This window comes from Hemibagrus wyckioides, linkage group LG25 (assembly GCF_019097595.1).
Source record: "Hemibagrus wyckioides isolate EC202008001 linkage group LG25, SWU_Hwy_1.0, whole genome shotgun sequence".
NCBI classification, from domain to species: domain Eukaryota; kingdom Metazoa; phylum Chordata; class Actinopteri; order Siluriformes; family Bagridae; genus Hemibagrus; species Hemibagrus wyckioides.
Genome location: NC_080734.1, coordinates 15961894 through 15983754, shown reverse-complemented (window position 1 = coordinate 15983754; position 21861 = coordinate 15961894). Strand labels below are relative to the sequence as shown.

The following is a 21861-nucleotide window of genomic DNA, read 5'->3' as shown; positions in this document are numbered from 1 at the left end:
CTTCTTTTTTATTTTTTACTGAATGACTCAACAAACAGTGTGTTGCTCCCCAGTGAGTGGGTGGACAAGGCTTAGCCACTTGTATTGTGTTTCAGTGTGGTGGGTTTTCTGGGTCAGTAGATCTGACAGCAGGAAATTAATTTGAAAATAATTAAGAAGAAAGAAGGTAACATGAGAGACGGATCTGTGTAGGAGAACTTCTGGTTGGTTCCCAGTAAGTTTCCATGCCTTGTGATTTTTGAAGAATTGCATGCTATAAACTTGCATGCTGATTATTAACCAGTAGTTTGTTACTTTACCTTTGCGGATAAAGTAACCGAGCTCAGAGTCAACATGCAATGCTAGGAAGCTTTAAATAGCGAGTGCTCACTTTCAGATTCATTCATCTGATCATTTCTGCTTAGCTGGAATGTGACTCCAATATAAACTGCTAGCGTAACTACATCCAGCTAATGGTCAGACTTGTACATGACACTATATACACAGTGCTTGAAGGCCTCACCCTTCAAATTGCTTTATTAGGAATAAAATAGCAGCTCTGTAGATTTGCAGTTTTCTCCTGTATTTCTACTTTCCATTACTATTCTAAATTCAGCCGTATTTCTCTGTAACCAGCAGGCAATCCCACATCCGCACAACTCATTCGCAGTAATTACTGCCACAAAGTACTTCCAGTTCATATTTAACAGCTGGCATTTATTAAAGCATGTGGTATGAGCCCATGAACACAACATTGATGTCAAGTGTGAATGAAAATGATCCTTGTTTTTGAAATCAAGAGACTCATGGATAAAGAATACTTTTCCCAAGTAGTCACTGAATACATGTAATGCCTTGTTAAAGTGATGTTATGAAATATTCAGATAGGAATTCTAATTCTGTGTGTGAGCGTGCCTGAAAGAGAGAGTAAAAGGGAGTGTGGTGGCAAGGCAGGGTCTTATTTACTCATTGGCCCCTGGGTACTAAAGCGGTTGGATCGTATTTCTTATTGCAGGAGGCCTCTTCTAAACATGCCAAACAAAAAGGAAAGAAAAGGAAACAGAGGGCACAGATATGTCCACAGGAGACCTCCCAGTTCTTTTGCTTTGCATCCCACATACAGACATGTACACATAAACTCTGTGATTTTTAAAACTCATGCAAATGCTCATACTGTATATATCCAAACAACCTCAGAATGATGATCAGTGTAATCTGGTATATCCAAGTGCCTTGCTATAAATATTATTTGGCTCTTGTCTTTCGGCTAGACTCACTGACTCTGCTATGATTGACACCTCCTTGTGTTTGGGGTTAAGAGTGTGTCTGTGTGTGTGTCCCTGTCTCTCAGTATTCCCACCTTCCAGAAAGTGCTAGACAGGTGCAGATTCATATAACCTTTCTATACTTTCTCTCTCTCTCTCTCTCTCTCTCTCTCCCATTCCTGCTACTTACGGTGATCCTATGGCAGAATCTCGTCTCCGGCCTTCTTTCTTAGCTCTGCTTCTCCAGCATCAGACTGAGCCAGAGAGACAGGGTAATGTGATAACATGATAATATGACAGCGAGCTCATATCCCTCAGATATAGACGGGAAAGTTCTCGGCCATTAGCCAGGCTCATGATAGCATAGTGTCCATAACTCCTGTGGAGATTAAAGTCATTATACAGTGCTATAAATATTGTCAAGGTACTTGTTTCATTCCAGCCATATTTCTGATCTTTTCCCATGTTGACGCCAGCAGCCTAGTGAACAGAGAATATTTTCAATATAATATAATTATATTGTTACTGCAATGTTATGTCATAAACACAATCATCTTCAGATGATTCTTTATTGCAATTTAGCTTGGTCTTAAAGGGAAATTATCAGAGAAGTCAAACTTTAAAATGAAGTAAATCTATTCTTAGAAAATAAATAACACATAATTAAATAGATCTTTTTAACCTAAATCAATCACTTATTAGTAAGCTGGTAGAATTCCAGGATCTCTGAATCTACATTTATTTGGAAGGGATGAAAGAGCTTTTTTTTTTTTCTTTCATAAAACCACAACGATAGGTTTTGTTTTGAGTTTTCTAGACATTACTGGAACTCTGATTGGAGCCAGGTTATATGGTCAGTTAAGAAAATAAAATAGCTTATTGAAAACAGAATTGCATAAAATGAAGCTAAGAACCCAATCAATATTTAAGCATAGTGTTGGACCTGTGGTGATGTGGGACTGTTTTTTCTCTCTCCAGAGGCCCTGGGAACCCTGTTAGTTAGGAACATAGCATCATGTTCTCAACGAAGTATCAAGAGATTAAAATTAAAATATGACTTTCTCTGCCAAGAAGCTAAAACAGGATTGTGGTTGGATCCTCCCACAGCACAATGATCCAAAACATACATCCACATTTATACAAAATTGGTTCAATGACCATTGAATCAAGCTCTTGACATGACCATCCCAGTCCCTGTCATGATCTTCATTGAAAACCTGGCAGGAGCTGAGGGGGGGAGGGACCATAAGTGCAGACCTTGGACCCTGGAGGATCTGGAAACTTTTTGTATTGAGAAGTGATCTCAGATTTCTTGTTCAGTAATGTAATCTCATGAAACATTATAGGAGAAGACTCAGTGCTGTTAAGCTGGCAAAAGTGCTTGGACAAAGTGCTGAATGCATGCATGCAAGCTGTTAAAATATATATTTCGCACAATAAATGGAATTTTATTAAATTTTAGAAAGCTCTCATTTTTTCAGTTTAAAATTAAGCCAATAAATTATACCTTTTTTAAATCAACTTTTTACAAATCTTTCCAAGCATACCAATAATTATCAAAAATATAGCTGACTATATTTAATCTAGCTCCTGCTTACCATGTATACCTGCCCTGTTCTCCTAGGCTCTAGACTGACCACAGCACTAACCAAGTTACTGGCATTTAGATGACTGGACCTGTGAATGAATATACAGAAAACAGCATTTACAATTCCTGTAGTTCATCCGTATTGGATTTATTAGAATAATGGCTAAAAACTGGAAATCATTTGGTCCTCTTTAGGATTCCCTCTACCTAGGGTCCATAATATGTAAGTTCCACACTTAAACATTCAGTGATAGTCATGTAATTTGCACTGTATTGCTATACGTTAGGGCATTACAAAGAAGTTATTGAGGCATTAAGGAGGCTTTCACACTGAAACACGCAAATATTGGTAATGTGAGACCTGTCATGTGGACCAGGAACCTCAGCATGGTATCAAACCTGCAGCTACCTGTACCTCCATCTGTAGCTACCTGTGGTGTGAGTTCAGTTTCTCTGGAACGGTGCTGTCATTCCCGTAAATGTGAACGCAGCTCATACTAAGGTCCGCACGTGTTCAGGATGTAAAGTAATCTGTGTGTGTTTTTTTGAATTGATGACAATGTCATTAGTTTCCACAATATACATGTACTGTAGCATGAATGGCAGGGGAACATGTAGGACACAGAAGAGGTGAGGTGTCTTACTGCGCATAATAGCACCAAAATAATAAAAAAAAATATGGTGAAACAATTTGGTTGAGTTTCACATGTCTGTTTGTGCTGAGATAAGATGGATGCAAATGCCTTGGGTTCAATAAAATCAAGTGTGTCTGAAAACAGACTAACACCATTGGGCAACAATTGCATTCGGATTTGGACCACAGCAAACGTGTCCATTGTTAAAACCAACTGAGACTGAAGTGATTATCATAAGTGGAAGAAATGGTTCCTGAGGCCTGTTCCTTAGTGTCACACACATCAACGTGGTAAGGATTTAATTATCAAAACTAAAGTTTTCTTCCTTTCTTCTAAATTAAGACTTGATTTGAATAAATGTCACTACAAATCTCATATATAACCATGAACCAGATTTTCAGCAGATTAGATTCAATCACCTTTCAGCAATATACTCTTCTCTGGCAACCTGATGGACACCAGCACACCATTCTGTTATGTTTCTCTAAGGGACAAAAGACCAGCAAAATGGATGGGTTTGTTGGTGCTTCATATGAAAGTCTTTTATGTATATACACATGTGGACAAAATTGTTGATACCCTTCCATTAAAGAAAGAAAAACCCACAATGGTCACTGAAATAATTCAATAAAACTGACAATAGTAATAATAAATAAAAAAATTATTGGAAACTGACTAATGAAAATCAGACATTGCTTTTGAATTGTGGTTCAACTGAAGCATAAAAAAAAAAAAACTAATGAAACTGGCTGGAACAGAAATGATGGTTAACTTAATATTTTGTCGCACAACCTTTAGAGGCGATAACTGCAATCAAGAGATTTCTGTAACTCTCAATGATACTTCTGCACATATCCACAGGTATTTTGGCCCACTCCTCATAAGCATGTCTCAGCTGTCTCAGGTGTAAAGGGTGCCTTCTCCAGATCGCTCTTTCTACAAATATTCAATAGGATTTAGATCGGGGCTCATAGAAGTCCACTGTAGAATAGTCCAATGTTTTCTTCTTAGGAAATGTTTTGTTCTTGTTCTTCCTGGGTGTTTTTTGTTGTGTGTTTTGGGTCATTATCCTGTCGGAGGAGTTTTAAGCATTCATTTCCCATAACCTTTCCTCTTCTTCTGGAAATCCCACTCTGATGCAGCCGACATGAATGATTCTATTTACATCATTTCCTTAAGAACATGATGTATACTCACTGCACCACTTCCAGTAGAGATGGCAGATCTCGCACATGTTGGTCAATCCCGAATTCTCCGAGCAGCTCACGCTGAGTGTTGTGGTAATGATTGTGTGGGGTCCCAGCATAACCACAGAGTGAGTAAGTCTGATGAGTGGTGTTACAGTTAATGGATCCATGATTGCATTTTCCATTACAACCGTGTGCTCACTTGGGCAAAATGTCTATAGGTCAGTATGAGAGTGACTGAAATTGATCAATATTTATCTTACAGACAAGTCATTTCTTATATCCCATTCAAATAGATTATCACCCAACATACCAAAAAATAGAGCAACTCCAATCTCTTTCGCAACTACCTTGTGCAAGGGTTTCATTTACATTTCCCTAGTGGAGCTTTCCCGTTTGCTTTGGCAACTTTGGTAACTGCTATGATTTCTGGACTCGAGATTTTAAATTGAACTCCATAATCAAGCCCGAGCTTGAGAATTCAAATGTAAATGTTTGGTTTATTTTTCTGGGCTTGTGTGATTAGATCCATGTTTTGTCCCCTAAATAGGCCTGCCTTGCCAATTACGCACACAATAATACCCAGGCACTATACACATTTCACAAGTCATTGTGTTTGTCAAGGCAAATCTATCATTCTCTATAGTTCTGTGATCCTTTTGTGAAAACAGAAAGGTGAAGGTGCAATTAACTGCCCTCAACGATATGCATAATTTATGTTTTAGACTTCCTCAGTGACATTTCATGTTAGGGGATTGTTTTGCTTTGTGAGTCACCATGTTAAAACCAAAACAGAGTATCCTAACCAACCATTTTTCAGCTTAACAAATACAAGCTGCAATACAATAACTGATGTTTTGGAAAGTTACATGAAGACAGAAAGTCTGTCAGTGTTTGTTCAAAGAGAAAAATCAGTCATGGAGTTTGGAAGTCTTGCTAATGTGCTCCGTGTGCACGCTTTTTATCATCGGTTTGTTCATCTGGGTCGGATTGCGTATATTTCTTTATCAAATGGACCAAGTGTTCTTTCACCACAGCCTAAAAACATCACTTCACACCCAAGATTGTCAGCTATGATTAAAACAACCTGTGTAATCATGGGTTCCTTTCTGGTCTTCCCAACTGAGCGAAAGTCTGATTAACCTTTTATTCTTATAAATTGTGTCTATTGTGTAGCAGGTTATCTGTAAAGAGAGAGAGAGACAGGAAAAAACCTGTGACCATATGTACCCAGCTGCCCGCCATCACTTATGAGGACCCAGCTTTACAGAAGTGCTACAGCTTATTACATCATTTCTCCCCTTAACATTTTTCTCTTAGGGAAATTAAGAAAGGGGAAATGAAAAAGGCAGTTTCTCACAGGACCACTGTGCCTGAAAGGGATAAATGTGAGATTAGTCAAAAATTGAAGTTGTTCTTGACTCCTACAGGCATCTCTGACAGTTTCTGGCCCACAGAAAGACATCTAATCATGAAGAGGAACATTCATAGAACTATAGCCCAGGAATGAAATCTGCTCCTGGTTCCTATAGTGGCAACATGCCCAAAATTCTTGGGTTCCTGACAAGGTTCCTGTAGTAGAAACACACCTAATAACATATGTTGACTGATGTGCTTGATTTTGCTAGGGTAGGGATTTTCTTTTTCTTTTTTTAACTTGGAAAATTGAATGCAAGCAGAAGCATCTGGGACTAATGCTTGGAAAATGGAAGTGCAGTCTGTCAGTGTCTTTGGAACAAAATTTATGCCATTCGTCTGTCATAACTTATATTTTGTTCATAATTCACACCATATTGTGAACGTATGTCGAGTGCAGAGTGAGCCTCGAGAGACGGAGATGTACTTCTGGACTGCGGTACTGAGAAGACACCCCTGAGAGGCCTATAGCACAGCTGACACTAGTGTGGTGAGGTAGTTAGGGGAGGGGAGATGCTGTATTGAAATACAACCACCGTTCTATCATTTTTCCCAGAGGCTGGACTAGACCAGGTCCACTTAAATGTGTTTGGTATTTATGTAGTGGTGAACACTAGGCACCCAGTAAATTTGTACTGTAATAACTCTAACAACCTCAACGGAGCTGGAGAATACACATGACAGTATAAATGGTTGAGATTGGTACCGTGTGAGGGTGTGTCATTGCGTATGTGAAGTTTGCACCTGTGATACATTATTTCAGCAGGAATGAAACATGCACATATGTACACTGAGTAGCACAAAATTACCTCCAATTAGAGAGAAAATGATAAAGCAAAATACCTTAAATACAGTGTTTTGCTTACACTGCCAGGAAGAATTGATTAGAATTTTACCTTTGCAATGTGCGTGGTTAATCGCAGCTGTCTGACTGAAGCACTCACTCCTGACTTTTAGGTGCGTACTCCAGTTTCTTTACGAGCTCAGGATAAACAGGACAGCTGAGCCTGACATTCCCTGTACATTCTGGGGGTCAAACATAAATTTTCACCTCTCCTGATGGCATAATTGCAGTCTTCCCTGGAGGACAGGAAGGAATGAAAGGTTCATGGACTTTAGAGAAAACACGGAAGTGGCTAAACCCTGGATAATCAAGGATATAGTAAAATGCCCAAAAAATCTCTGCAGCATTTTTCTCCTTACCCTTGAGGACTAAATATGAGCCATTAAACAATAATAACGTAGAGTAATTTGAGGAAAAAAGGAAGGAAATTGGTTAGAAACACAACTGCAACTAAGTTAGGATGTGTCTCTAATAAAGCACTATGCCATATGGAACAATAGTATGATGTAATAAAGATGCTACCTATCTCCTAACTTTCAGCTGGAGGCAATTTATTTGACCTAAAGAAGAATCTGAAGACCAGCAACAGTGTACTAATCCTCTTAGTAATAGTTGTAGAATGTCATAAAAATGGCAAAGTTTCCAGAGAAACAGGCCATTCTGAACAGGAGATGAACTCTTTGTCCCTAAGCTTCCTCATTCTACTGCTGACAGCAAAAGTATTTAAAGAAATGTTCTAAGAACTATGGCCCAGAAAGAAAATCCAGTAGTGATTCCTGCAGTTTTTGGCTTCCTGACCAGGTTCCTGTAGTGTAAGTATACCTAACTACATATTTTGTCTTATGTGATTTTGTTGTTTTAGTATTTGTCATTTGGAAAATTGCATGCAGTCAGAGGCATCTGGACTTAATGCTTATAAAATAGAAGTTCAGCCTGTCAGTGAATTTGGAAAAGCATTTCTGTTTCCCAGTTCATCATAACTTATGAACAAAAATATAAGTTATAACTTATATATTACATAATATTAATTAAAACCGTAAATATCATAGAAATTCAGAGGGCATTTATGTCTATTTTTAATGGAGTCTTGCCACATTACAACATGTTTTAATGACTGTAGCTGCTGCTAGAAGTAAAGTGGTGTGCTTGGTACCAGTGAGATTAACACTTTACAACCACTTTGACATATTTATTATAAATAGTTTTTTTTTTTTCAATTATTTTATTTTAATTTTATTGATTCCAAAACAATACAAATAACAATGGAGAAAGACTAGTGAAAATCTAATCTAATTCTAGTATAAAGTAAATGCAAGGTACAAGGTACATGGTGGATATATATATATATATATATATATATATATATATATATATATAATGTTTCAGTGTACTGTACTGAAGAGTGGTTTAAATGTTTTGCAATTTTAGAATATAGTTTTAATAATTTAATTATTTCAATTTTAGAATCTTTAGGGTGACTTTCTGTCCAGGCACTGCTACTCATCAACTAACTCTGGAGTGTTTTTGTACAGTAATTTTCACTTTACTAAAATAAAAGATATAAAATGAAATAAAGAGGAGGAGTTGTAGTCTGCAAAAGAAAAGATCACCAGTGCTATTCTACATATGCTGGAATACGTTTTTCTCAACAATATTGCATAATCATACGTGATCGATCATGTAATTGGCCAGCTGTGGGGAAACTTGAATGTTTTGATATCCAGTGATGAGAGAAGAAGTTGTAGTGATGGTGAAATAAAGAAGGGGCATAAACTGTTTACTGTATCTTTAATGAAGCCACTGTTATCCCTGTCTTCCAGACAAATATACAGGCATTTCTCTGTCTGGAGAGCTCTGTAAGACTAAACCATTGCACTCAGCAGGGTGTGTTTTGGTTCAGCCCAAGCAGACCTAAAGATAAACAGGAAGAACCTCTACTGCTGGTGTAAATCTGAGCATCACCGTGGCAGCAAGGTCACTAAACCCTTCAACCTGATGTGCCATAGGTCAAACAGAAGCACTGGGTTTGACAGGAGGGCAGCTTTACAAGTTTGGAAACTTGCTTAACATCAATATTTAAAGTCACGTCGAGGCGTCTGAGCAGCAGAACTGCCAGAGGACAAGAAATCCATCATTTTATAGACGTATGTAGTTACTGGCAGCGTGCTAGTCAGATTAACAATACAGCAAGGTTAGAATAATTATTTTACTTCATTAACATTTATCTTCTCACTCCAATGTGTGGTCTAAATTTCTAGAAAAGTCCAAATGTTACAGTCCCAGATCTTTAAACCTCAATAGGCTGGCATTAGTGCATACTTTTTAATGTTATAGAATTCATAGTATCAGCTCATTCCCAGGAATTTGTATGACAGATGCTTCACAGAACCCAAGCCCAATAAACAGATTTTAAAAAAAGGTGTTGCTGATTTTACAAAGAAAACCTAAGCATTGAATCTCGGGTGTAAATGGTTTGTAAAAATATATATAAAATATAATATATACAATATAATATATTATATATATATATATATATATATATATATATATATATATATATATATATATATATATATATATATATATATATATATATATAAGTTGTTCATACTGAACACATCATGTGAAGTGTAATATTAGGTCACATTTCCATACACACAATGCATTACATTTTAGATGAATGATTAGACCAGTGATTTAGGTGAGACCCAACACAGCATGTGAATTATCCCAATAAAGGATGCCACTGTGGTGCATTAAGATTTCCCTTCAACTTGGAACTAAAGGCCCCAAACATCTTCCAGCATGAAAATGCCTGCTTAAGGGATAAACCCGAACACCGAATGCACCGAATTCACACTTGACATTATTGTCTGCTCTCACTAATGCTCTTGTAGCTGACTGATCACTAATCCCCACCAACACACTCCAACATCTAGTGGAAAGCCTTCCCAGAAGAGTGGAGGTTATTATAACAGTAATGGGAAAACTATTCCATGTTAATGCAAATATTGGTGTAATGCCCCAGGTGTCCATATAACAGTATAATATTTAACATTAACAGTTTTGGCTATATAGTGCATCAGGCAGCTCAGCAGTGTGATCTGAGCTTTCCATTTCTCCCCTAGTAAGTTAGGAAGAGTGTGTGTGTGTGTGTGTGTGCATGTGAGTGTTTTTGTGGATGTTGTAATGACATTTGGTTGCAAAACTATAATAATAATAGTTCTCACAAGGATAAGATGTGTGTGTGTGGGCGGGCATGTGCATGTCTGTGTGTGTCTGTATGTTGGTGTGGTTGTTCAACATCTGTTAAATAATGTGGGGATTGTTATCTCTCTTTATAGAGATGAAGCCAAATAACTGCACACTATTACTCACACCTTTGGTACTTAATAACGAGGATAATTCACAGATGCTTGCGATACAGAACATGCAGTTTCACAGCTAAAACGATTTTTCATGGCCATGCTCTCAATTGAAGACTGTACTGAGTGTGATGTATTAGCGCCTCAGGAATCGTGAGAATTATAATGCTTTAAAAGAATCAGTGTGTGAAATGACTTCCAAACCGCAACATGAATGTTTCATTACATCCTCAATGCACACACAGAGCAGATGCAAAATTCCAACCATAATATAAAAGATATCTAAAAGTTCATTGAGTACTCCCATTGAGAGTGACACAGTGTTGGTGTTATGTGCTCCAAACCGCCCTTGGTTTTTTAACACATTGACCATTTATTAGTCATTCCAGCTAAGACTAAGTGACCGTATGATTCATCTAAACCACAGCACTGATGTGCAAAACCTTTTTTTTCTCCCTTAAACAGTGCTCAGTCCTAAACTAATGTCTGAAATATGATTGGTCACTGCAGATGTATAGAGGTGAATTTGATTACCTGGAAATGTAAACGAAATTGAAATCTAAGTAACTATAGATCTAAATTAACTGTACATTAAAACTGTGGAGAATAAGCAGAAATGTGGAAGCAATGAAATTATGACTCAATAGTTTTCTAGGAAGAGGCGATTCAGTTTTACTAGAACTTGAATAGTATGCTTGCAAGATGTGACCCGTTGAGCCTTTCTTGGAACAGGGCTGAAAAGAGCAAGTCTAAATTGAATTTTAATTGAACACAGCCCTTTAGGGCTTTACAAAGCATCCTCTATCTATCTCCACTTATCCTACACGTTGTCTTCCTCCTGTCTTCAGCTGACAGTGTACCCACAAGGCCAAAGGTCAAAGGTTACCATCTTTTAGGCTGTATAATGTGTGGATTGTTGTGAATTCCCAGTCTGAAAACTAGAGATGACAAATTACAGACTGATGCCTGAGCTAAAGTGCAGTTCTGATCTTTGTTACACTATAAAGAAAAAACGTTATGGTGTAATAATTAAGTACAATGATTTGTTTTATTGCTTGTGCTCACAAGAATTGTACATCTTTTATTTAAATATTTGGGTTTGATGTCTTGAACTCATTAAAGCTTGATGCAAATTTGAGCAAATGTGGTTTAATTTTGCTCAGCTTCATATAAACAAATACAAACTCCACTAAACTCTAATTATAATGTAATGTAATGTAACCCGTACTTGTACAAGTAACCCTTACTTGTAGAAAAAGGCTACTACATGCATTTCTTAACCATTCATCAGTTTTGTGAAACATTTATCCTACACAAGCTTGCAGGGAATCTAGAGCCTGTCCCAGGGGACTCTGGCCACAAGGTGGGGGACAACCCTGGAGGGGGTGCCTGTCCATCATAAGACACAATCACACACTCATTTATAGACTACAGACAATTTAGAGATTCTAATCAGACTATAACACATGTCTTTGGTGTGGTGGAGGAAACCAGGAAACCACCAAAGCACAAGAAGTCCAACCCGCAATCCTGGAGATGTGAGGCAAATGTACTAACTACTAATGCTGTGAGTGCCATGTCAATACACATTCAGAGATAATTCAGGGCTGCAGCACAAACCACATGATGCACACTAAGTAGAACGCCTAAATATTAATGACACCAGTTGTGTACTGATGAACTAACAGCTGGACCCTTGCTTTTCATTAAAGCACATCAGAAAAGTGAGAGTACTTAAATAAATTAAGGAAAACATGGAGAAAGAAAGAAAGAAAGAAAGGAGGAGTAAAGCATTTAAGATGTTGAGACGCCGCAGACCTGCAACATTTGCAGCCTAGGGCTAAAACTGCAAGAAGAACAATGTGTACCCTGTGTAAAAGTGCTAAGGTTTTTCATTAGATAAATGTAGCCCATTATCTTACTTGCTGATTCGGAAGAGCTGCAGAGGGTCTAACACACCAGCTGTGCTCCGGCAGACTCGGCCATGTCCCCTGAACCCATAAACCTAATCTACTTTCCTCAGGTATGTGAGCAGGCAATAAACAGGACACAGCTAGGGATTTCTGCATTCATTCATTTAGTTCATTTACTTTAAATACTGTTCTGAAAATGAAATGAATGCGTCTCACTGAATGCTTCGGTGAGAAGTCAGTGCTGCGAAGAATTATGTTTAACATCGTTTAGCCCTTTTTTTGGAATACCAGCACACTGGCGTTCTATTTTGTGGTCAGAATAGAAATGTTCTAATGTTTTCAAACAGTATAAACAAATGAACTGTTTTATTGCCGCAGGTCTGATATAAAAAAAAGTGTCAGGACGCTGTTGGCTTTCAATGTGAGATGTTTTTATCTCTGTTGGGATAACTTACACAGAATTTTAATGGTCGAAAATAACGCATTCAAATTTGCAGCATCTCAGAGAGCAGAAATGGGTTTAATATCAACATGTACTTTGCAGATAGAAACATTTGTGTAATGAAAAAAACTATGAATATATTGCCCCTAGTAGGCTAGGTAGAAACAGAAGTACTTATCATTAATCATCACTGAGTAGTGTGACATGAAAAAGATATTCAATATTGAACAACCAAGTACAACCAAAACCAGAAGAAATTTCATCTGGTGAAAAAGTAGGGGTTAATAATCTCAACTGATAAAGCTTGGGCAAAAGAAAGAGAGAGAGAGAGAGAGAGAGAGAGAGAGAGAGAGAGATGCTTACTCAAATTTGGTTTATGAATGCCTATATTATGCATCTTGGTTAGTTTAACAAAAGCCAGATCTTCAACTCCTCCAACAGCAGAAGTACCCAATTCTCTGATCATTTATCTAAAGGTGACATCAGGGATAGATCAAGGCCAAGTAGGTTGATATAAGAGTGTGTTTGTGAGAGAGGGCATGCAGAGGGTGATCATCAAGCAAATTATACCCTCAGGATTGGGTCCATTTCTTATTCTGCGATTCTTGTCAAAGCTGAGAAGAAAATGAATGAGAGCTGCCATGTCATTTTGCACACTAGATCCATTTAGGGAGACTGGGAGTGTGAAAAAGGCTTAGTGATATAAATGTTGTATTATTACTGTATAGCACCATTTATACCCACATGGGCAGGGGCTACAATAAATGTTGTTTTGGCTTGAAGAAATTCATTTTTAATTATAATTCTGTCTCCCCCCACCCCCTGCCATCATTCCTGAGTTTTTATATTGTGATCATTCCAGCCCAAAATGCTTGATTTTGCTGCAACTTTTTTCAGTATTTGTGCTGCAACTTGCAATTTTCAGAAGTTATTAAAAAAAACAAAATTCAGAAAAATACATGGATTAATGAAATTGCAAGCACTGGATTCTTTTTCTAAACTCCTCATAATGAAGACACATACAGAATGTTATTACTTTCTATAATGGTTGTACTCATGTTCAACACATGTGAAAGAGTGCTTTGGCTGAATTTGTGTTGTGTTGATGTCTTGGCCCAGATCTGCAGAAAATCTGCTTGCATCTGAGTTTGATTGATTTTTGTATTAATGTCTGCTATTGCGGAAACCCTGGAGGGAGTGGATTTATTGCACAATAGCTATCACAATGGAAAGACTTGATTTTAATCATGGCATCTGGAATGTTGTCTCACTGTGTAAACTGGTCAACATCAGAATGAATTAATCATGGGCATACCAAAAATATTTGATGTGTCCAAAATGTTAATATATGACGCACTTGAATTTAGGACAAAATCATGAGTTACAGGTCCAAGAGCTAAAGCATGAACAATATCAGGGTGGTGGAATGATTATTTGTTTTTCAACTTTAACTTCAGAAATATCACTCCAACTATGATAAAAACAGATTGAAATGTTACATTTCAATTTTCTTGCAGCATTTGAGTTACAGTTCAGCAATTGAAAACAGAAATTTCACAATCTACCTTCACTTCTACCTACACAAAATGTTGTTTTTTTTTCAGATTACACGCTTATATACCATTATTGAGCACCAGTGGCGGGCAGTGCATCTGACAACTAGGTCTTTTCTGGTGTCCTTCCTGAATTAATCCACCTCTATACCATCATTATGATGCCACAGCAATAGATACTAATCAACCGTTAAATAGCAAAGTAAAAGAAATCAGGCTGCAGTATTTCACACCTCACAAGGAATAGTCCATTTTATTACAGTCCGACTTGAAAATGCATTTGTAAGGATGTCTGCGACCAAATCGATTTCTTCTCCTCTGTCAGCCATTGTGAGTTGAAATATATATATTTTATTTAGTTTGTGCAGTTTGCTGCCTCTGACTACTCCAATTGTCCAATTAAAGGACGGGGAATTGCTGACGTAATCGTATGCCTGCTAGATGGCCCCAGTGACGCCAACTCGAAATCTGATTGGTTAATGTAACAATTTCATTGCCACTTAGTTTAAGCCACTGGCGCCTGCACTATTGATTCTGAAGGCCTTAAGGCAGATTTCTTTCACCCTGGCAACACATGATGTCAGCCACTGGCTGAAATATGATTGGATAAATACTCTTATCATAAATATACACTACTGGAAGCAGCACAACCGAGAGAAAAGCTATGAAATGTAGAGAATCGGGAATAATTTAATATACATTCATGAAAAAATATATTAAATATATTAAAATGCAAGTCAGTGATTCAGATCACTTCTGTTTAGGCCAGCAGAGAAGGCCTTGCTGGCCCTGACAGCCCACCACTGTTGAGCACTTGGTTTTTGCATGAGTCTTGTGGATTTTTTAGATTAGTAAACACTTTTAAACGTAATGTCCGAGTACTCAGACATGAGTTTTCCGCTGAGACATGACTCCACGGAAAACACGATCGTGATGACGGCAGAAATTTTAAACAAGAAACAGAACTTGTCAGACTGATTAACCTCAGTGTGTATGCCTTCAATAAATATTTTACATAAGATAGGCCGGTGAGTGTGTGAACGATTCTGCTCACACTACTGCACAGTCACACAAAGTCGTGCATCAGATATATGCTTCCAGTCAGGCTGTATCACACCACACCGGCGTGGAAAATTCTCCTATAAAAACACATCTGTTGGGCTTTATTCCTAAATGTTACAGTAGTCCTAAATTGTAAATCTAGAATTGAAAAATGTACAATGGTCAAGGTCTGGAGTCACAGAAAATTCATAACGGCCATTTGGAGTTGTTTGCTTAAAATGCTTTTGTGCATAATTTTTTAAGCAATTTTTTTGTTAAATGACAAAACTAAATGCTCATTATTCTGACCTTCTGACACTTTTTACTCTAACAAATATTTATTTATTTTATTTATTTATTTAATCGACACACTGTGCGGCAAGATCTATGTGAAACAGACTATTTTTCTTTCAGTGCTCTATTTTGAGATTTACAGTTGAGAAAATAATACTAAAACATTTCAAGGTGAAAGTCCAGCACTGTTGTCAGACAGACTTAATACTGTTCCTCACTTGAGCCAACACTGTACAGGAAAACTTGAGTCACTAGAGAAGTCTAAATACTGATGTATAAACCTTTATCACATATACAGTACAGCACAAATTCTTTTCTTTGCATATTCCAACAACCCAACCTTTTGAGCCCTGATATATGAACTATTTCTAAATGATTATGTATCACACAACATACAAACCACTGGCCAAGTCAATCACATGACCTCAACCCCAATTAGCATCCATGTCACTAATGTAACAAGTCATGATAAGGCAAAAAAAAAGCCTCTTTACAAAATGAAGAGAATATTTGGCTGAAGCTTTTTCTCCTCATGTTGGACCCAGCCTGTGGTGATGGCGGTGATTTGCAGACTTCAGCTAGTCATCAGCTGCCAAACATTTGCAACAGCGTGTTAAACATAATTTTATTTATGAGAGGGAAGAAATAGTTGGGGCTTCTTTATTGCTATTGGTATGAGGCTTTAGGGAACATTACTCCCTAAAGCTGAATCGTGACAGTGATGTATTACAGTTGAGAGGCCTGCACCTCCTGCATATTGACCTGATCTACTGAGGGAAATCTTGCCAATATTGTCTCTGTGGCTAATAATCAAAGTAAAATCTCATTTTAAAATATTTGAAACAGGATGCAAACATCTTTACATGTCACATCGAATGTGAGCGACGCTGAAGTCCTGCCGGAGCACGTTCAGCCATAGACTGAGACCACTGAAGACAACCACAGAACGCCACAGGAGGTCTTTTCTACCACAGACCACCAGACTCTACAGGTATAACTCCTCCCCTATCAGTAGTGAGCAGAGCTGACAGTATCAAAATTCCACAATAATTACAATAGACACTATATTGCCAAAGGTTTTGGGACATCTGCCTTTACATGCACATGAAGTTTAATGACATCCAAATTATTTTCTTAGGGTTTAATATGGAGTTGGCCTTCCCATTGCAGCAATAACAGTTTCAACTCTTCTGGGAAGGCTTTCCACAAGGTTGAGGAGTGTGTTCATGGGAATTTTTGACCATTCTTCTAGAAGCGCATTTGTGAGGTCAGACACTGATGCTGGACGAGAAGGTCTGGCTCTCAGTCTCCGCACTAATTCATCCCAAAGGTGTTCTATCAGGTTGAGATCAGGACTCTGTGCAGGCCAGTCAAGTTCATCCACACCAAACTCGCTCATCCATGTCTTTATGAACCTTGCTTTGTGCACTGGTGTACAGTCATGTTGGAACAGGAAGGAGCCATCCCTAAACTGTTCCCATAAAGTTGGAAGCATTAAATTGTCTTGGTATGCTGAAGCATTAAGTGTACCTTTAACTGAAACTAAGGGGCCGAGCCCAACCGCTGTAAAACAACCCCAGACCATAACCAAACATTACACTTGGCACAATGCAGTCAGGCAAGTACCGTTCTCCTGGCAACCACCAAACCCAGACTCTTCCATCAGACTGCCAGACAGAGTAGAGTGATTCATCACTCCAGAGAACACGTCTCCACTGCTCTAGAGTCCAGTGGCGGCATTCTTTACCCCACTATAAGGCTTGGAGGCAGCTGCTCAGCCATGAAAACCCATTCCATGAAGCTCTCCACTGTTCTTGAGCTAATCTGAAGGCCACACAAAGTTTGGAGGTCTGTAGCTATTGACTCTGCAAAAAAATTGGCGACCTCTGCGCACTGTGCATCTCAGCATACACTGACCCCACTCTGTGATTTTACATGGACTACCACTTTGTGGCTGAGTTGCTGTTGTTCACAGTTGCTTCCACTTTGTTATAATACCACTAACGGTTGACCGAGGAATATTTAGTAATAAGGAAACTTCACGAATAGACCTGTTGCACATAACAGTACCATGCTTGAATTCACTGAGCTCCTGAGAGCAACCCATTCCTTTACAAATGTTTGTCGAAGCAGTCTGCATACCTAGGTGCTTGATTTTATACATTTGTGGTTATGGATGTGATTGGAACACCTGAATTCAGTGATTTGGAGGGGTGTCTCAAAACCTTTGCCAATATAGTGTACATTAATATAATACCTTGAGCAATATGATACCATCATACCATGTGCAATACCATGCCATGTGCAATATGTTCTTAGTTCCCTAGCAGCTTTTTGTCCTTCTGAATACATTTGTATATATAGATTTTTTCATTTATATTTCATTTATTTATTTCTCTTGTGTAATCTGAGACAGGCTCAAGCAGAAGAGTTTTCTTCAGGATTTTTTTTTATCTTATCTTAAAATCTACAGCTTCTGATTAGTTATTACACCATATGTAAGGCCAACAGTGACAGTAAAGTTCATGTCCCAGAACACACCACAGCCTACAAACATGGCAGTCTTGAACTACATGCCTCAGAATCCACACACGTACAGTAACCAGATTTCTGATTTAGTACACATGTTCACAAACACTCTTCAAAAACAAACCCTCCTTTACCATGACCTTGTGCTCACTATATGGTCAGTTTGTCTGAGTATATATCTGTTATCAAACCTGTTTGTCTGTTATCACTGATATGATTTGACCTTGACATGTTTCCTAATTTTTTTGTGCTCAGTCCTTGCCCATTTTTTCCTGTTTGCTTATTGCGTGACCTAAGCCCATTTTCTAACCATTAAAGAAAGTGCAATTGCATCAATCTTCCACACTGCCCTTCTTTCCACATGTCATCATGCATCTACGTTTTTAGCATTTTCTTATTTTCATACAGACAGAAAGATTACGAAAAGGGGAAAAAATTTGTGCAATGTGTCAAAGTAAAAAATGTAATCATTTCATGCAAAATCCTAAGAGCCTCATGGAATCTGTGAGCGACTACTGAGTTTTAACATCTGTCCTGGTAGTAAGATACCAGGAGCAACCAGGAGCACATTAATGTAAATGTCATGGTTGAAGTTATGCTGCTGGTTTATGAGCACGTTACAGTTTCTAGCCAAATGGGAGAGATTTTTCAGAGAAAATGATCCACCGCGGAATGCTTAGCAACAGCAGGGGAACCTGACGTCTAATAAATCATCATTTAGGTTTATCCTGCATTCTGTCATTTGTGTCGTGAGGAAGGACCGGCACAGCAAGGAACCAAGCCGTAACTTTGTAAACTTGCAGACGATTGCCCTACTAAGAAGGAAATTAAATTAAGGAGTTGCTGCCTTGTTTGGATGAGTGTTAATACTACAGAAAGCTAACAGCCTTAATTTGGAAATTAGGTTTGTGGTGACATTCCAGCTCAAATTTATCCGAGCTCTGAACACCAACTGTTCCAGGTCATTTGTGCACCTAATCATTACCGAAGTAATAAGCAGGAAACTTACAACCAGGCATAGGAATTGGTTTTATGCTACACTTCTATATAATCACACAAGAATGCACTTATGGGGCTATATGAGCTCAACCCTGAGCAAACAGCACACAACATATAACCTATTTCACTGCAAAGGAACAAGCTTAGCTTCAGCCTTGACCCTGTTGTTTTAAATTCCTTTCCAATGGCGCATGTATGATTGTTGTGCATGCAGCATATCACTCTTTTGTCATGAAGAAAGACAACCAGGACCCCCAGTGTGGTTAGGAGGGGTGCCTTTTGCACCCATGTTTAGTTTGCCCTTTTAGTGAGTAACGCATTCCAGCTGTGTGTCATCCCTGAATCCTTTGTAAAAAAAAAAAAAAGTCAGGACACAAGCAAAGGCATTTTGTGACAAAAGATTCATTCTAAAGGAGGAGTAGGGGGTAGGGGGGATAGAGTAGTGGATGGATTTGCTTTGTGTGCTTTCTCCACATAAGAGATCAAATACAGGATAACCTCAACAGACCCTCATTGCTCTTTCACTCATGAGGCTTCAATTACCATGTGTCAGTAGCCAGCCAATGGAGGGCCTCAGCGAAGTTTCGCCCATTCACCTCCATTCCACACACTCTGCTTCTCACAGAGCCTTGCGAAACACCACTGGCTCTCCTGCCTGCAGGCACTGATGCAAGGCAGAGCTTGGGAAAGCTAAAACCAAGCCAAAATGGCCTGCTAATTGCAACATCTTGCACCAATCGGTCAGGATGAAAACATAGCGGAAGTCTTGATGCAGCCCAACAGTGCTAAAGCTGCCAGGCTTTGCCACAGGATGGATTCCCTTTAGAGGAAGTAATAGCTTAATACCATTCTATTGTTGATGGTGATTCTTTTTTATGCATACAATGAAAATGTACAGGATGTTTAAATGTGTGCAGTTATTATTTCAATTTAATTCATTTGTATAGCACATTTGTAAAAAAAAAGAAAAAAAAAGGAAGTCATCTTTAAAGGAATCTAAAAATTCAGAGTTTAAAATTTACATTTCTATTTATTCCAGATGAGGAAGCCAGAGGCGATGGTGTTGGTGAGGAAAAATTCCCTGAGACGGTATGAGAATGAAACCTTCAGAGGAACCAGATTTAAAAGGAAATCCATCATCATCTGGGTGACACCAGATAGTGTGTTAAAAACATCATCCTAAAGTCAAGTGCAATTGTCTAATCAGGAGCTATTAAGCAACATATTTCTGTTATTGTGTGTGCAAAAGATTTTGTAGGTTTTACTTTCTTTATGTGTGTGCGTATGTGTGGGCCCTACTAGTGAATAGCTGTCCAGCTCACAGGGATTACATTGGCCATGGACTTGGCTTCAGCCGGAAGTTCCCACTGCTCTGGCTATCTTAGTGGAAAATGCATGTTTCTCAGAACTGCTAGAGCTGGTCTTGATTCAGATGCAGTGTCATCAAAAGATGTGAACACAGAGTTTTGGCTCTAATTTGTTGTATTTAGTCTCCACATATCCAATATCAATACAATTGTCTTACAAAGAACATGCTTGGACATCAAAAATTTCTTGTTGACTTATTGCCTATCCAGAGAGAGGTCTGCTTTATGACCTGTTGGGAGAATGAGAGAACAGCTCCATAAAATCTGACACAAGCAATACAGAGCTCCTACAAATTTTGAAGCACATATTTATGGTTTTGAGAAGACTAAGAAGAACATGGCTGGATTAAAAGAATACTGAAGCACTAAGTATCTACTTTATTATGTGTGTGGGGGTTTTTAATATATGTGTGGGGCTTTTACAAAGACATGTCATATAGCTGACAACACGCTGATATATCAATTTGCCCTCTAATCATGTTCATCCTTTTGCTTTCAAATATGATACTACCTTGGATATTCCTGTATAACTACAGTAGTGCTATCTGGACCATTGTTTAAAATTTAAGATCAATTTTGGAAATCCATTCAAGCTTTTAACCACTGCTTCCGAGATCAGCCTTGAGCAGACGCTTCATTTTAAATATTAGAAAGGCATATTTCCTCTTTGCGTGTATGATAAACCTATTTATACATTTTATAATGACTCAGACTTGTGCAGAATAAATCTATATAAATAAGACAAACTTATCCGAGAGTGTGCCTAGTTATGTAGCATGAACAGCAGATTAAATACATGGTCTTTGGCTTCACTTGTCTTGAAGGAGGCACTTGTTATCTCTCAGCCTTCATGCTTAGTAGCTGCTGTATTGTACAGGAGGTTTGTACAAGTTATTGGGTGGTAACTGGCATAACTGACCAAATAAAGGCATGTTGTCATGTATGAATACACATTTTTGCCCCGAACTCATCACTATACCGATACCTCATATATTAGTCTCATTTCCACATACTGAGAATTTGTTTTCCCTTCCTCCTTCCTCTGTAAAGCATAATGTGCCCCCTCCAGACCATGTGCAGTGGACTGTATCTGTCCAGGCTGACTTCTTAACCTCAATATTTCACATCATTCTGTCTCTCTCTCTCTCTCTCTCTCTCTGTCTCTCTCTCACCGGTCCCTACAGCAGACCTCTTACACTGTTTTCCATTCCAGAGTTATGGCTCTTTTGAGTCACAGATCTATATGTTGAATCCAGCTGTCCTTTAAGTGACCCTTTCCTGAGTTTTAAACTGAGGGTCCAGGTGCCTGTTCTAATGCTCACATGGTTATCTGTTGTTTTAGGACCCTGTTCTGTGTATTTAGAGGAAATTGCATCAGATCCATGCTCCCGGACCCCAACAGACCCTGAACTCTGCTCTCCTTGCTGATGGCTGTAGCAGAGGC

At 38.4% G+C, this 21861-nt stretch overlaps 1 long non-coding RNA gene across 1 annotated transcript; it reads left to right on the top strand.

Annotated features, from left to right (window-relative positions):
* Window positions 1–12211: 12211 nt before the first annotated feature.
* On the top strand, window positions 12212–21239 carry LOC131345990 (uncharacterized). Its single transcript, XR_009203561.1, has 3 exons — window positions 12212–12302; window positions 16369–16513; window positions 20090–21239. It is a non-coding gene; the product is annotated as an uncharacterized LOC131345990 (long non-coding RNA).
* The last annotated feature ends 622 nt before the right edge of the window (window positions 21240–21861 follow it).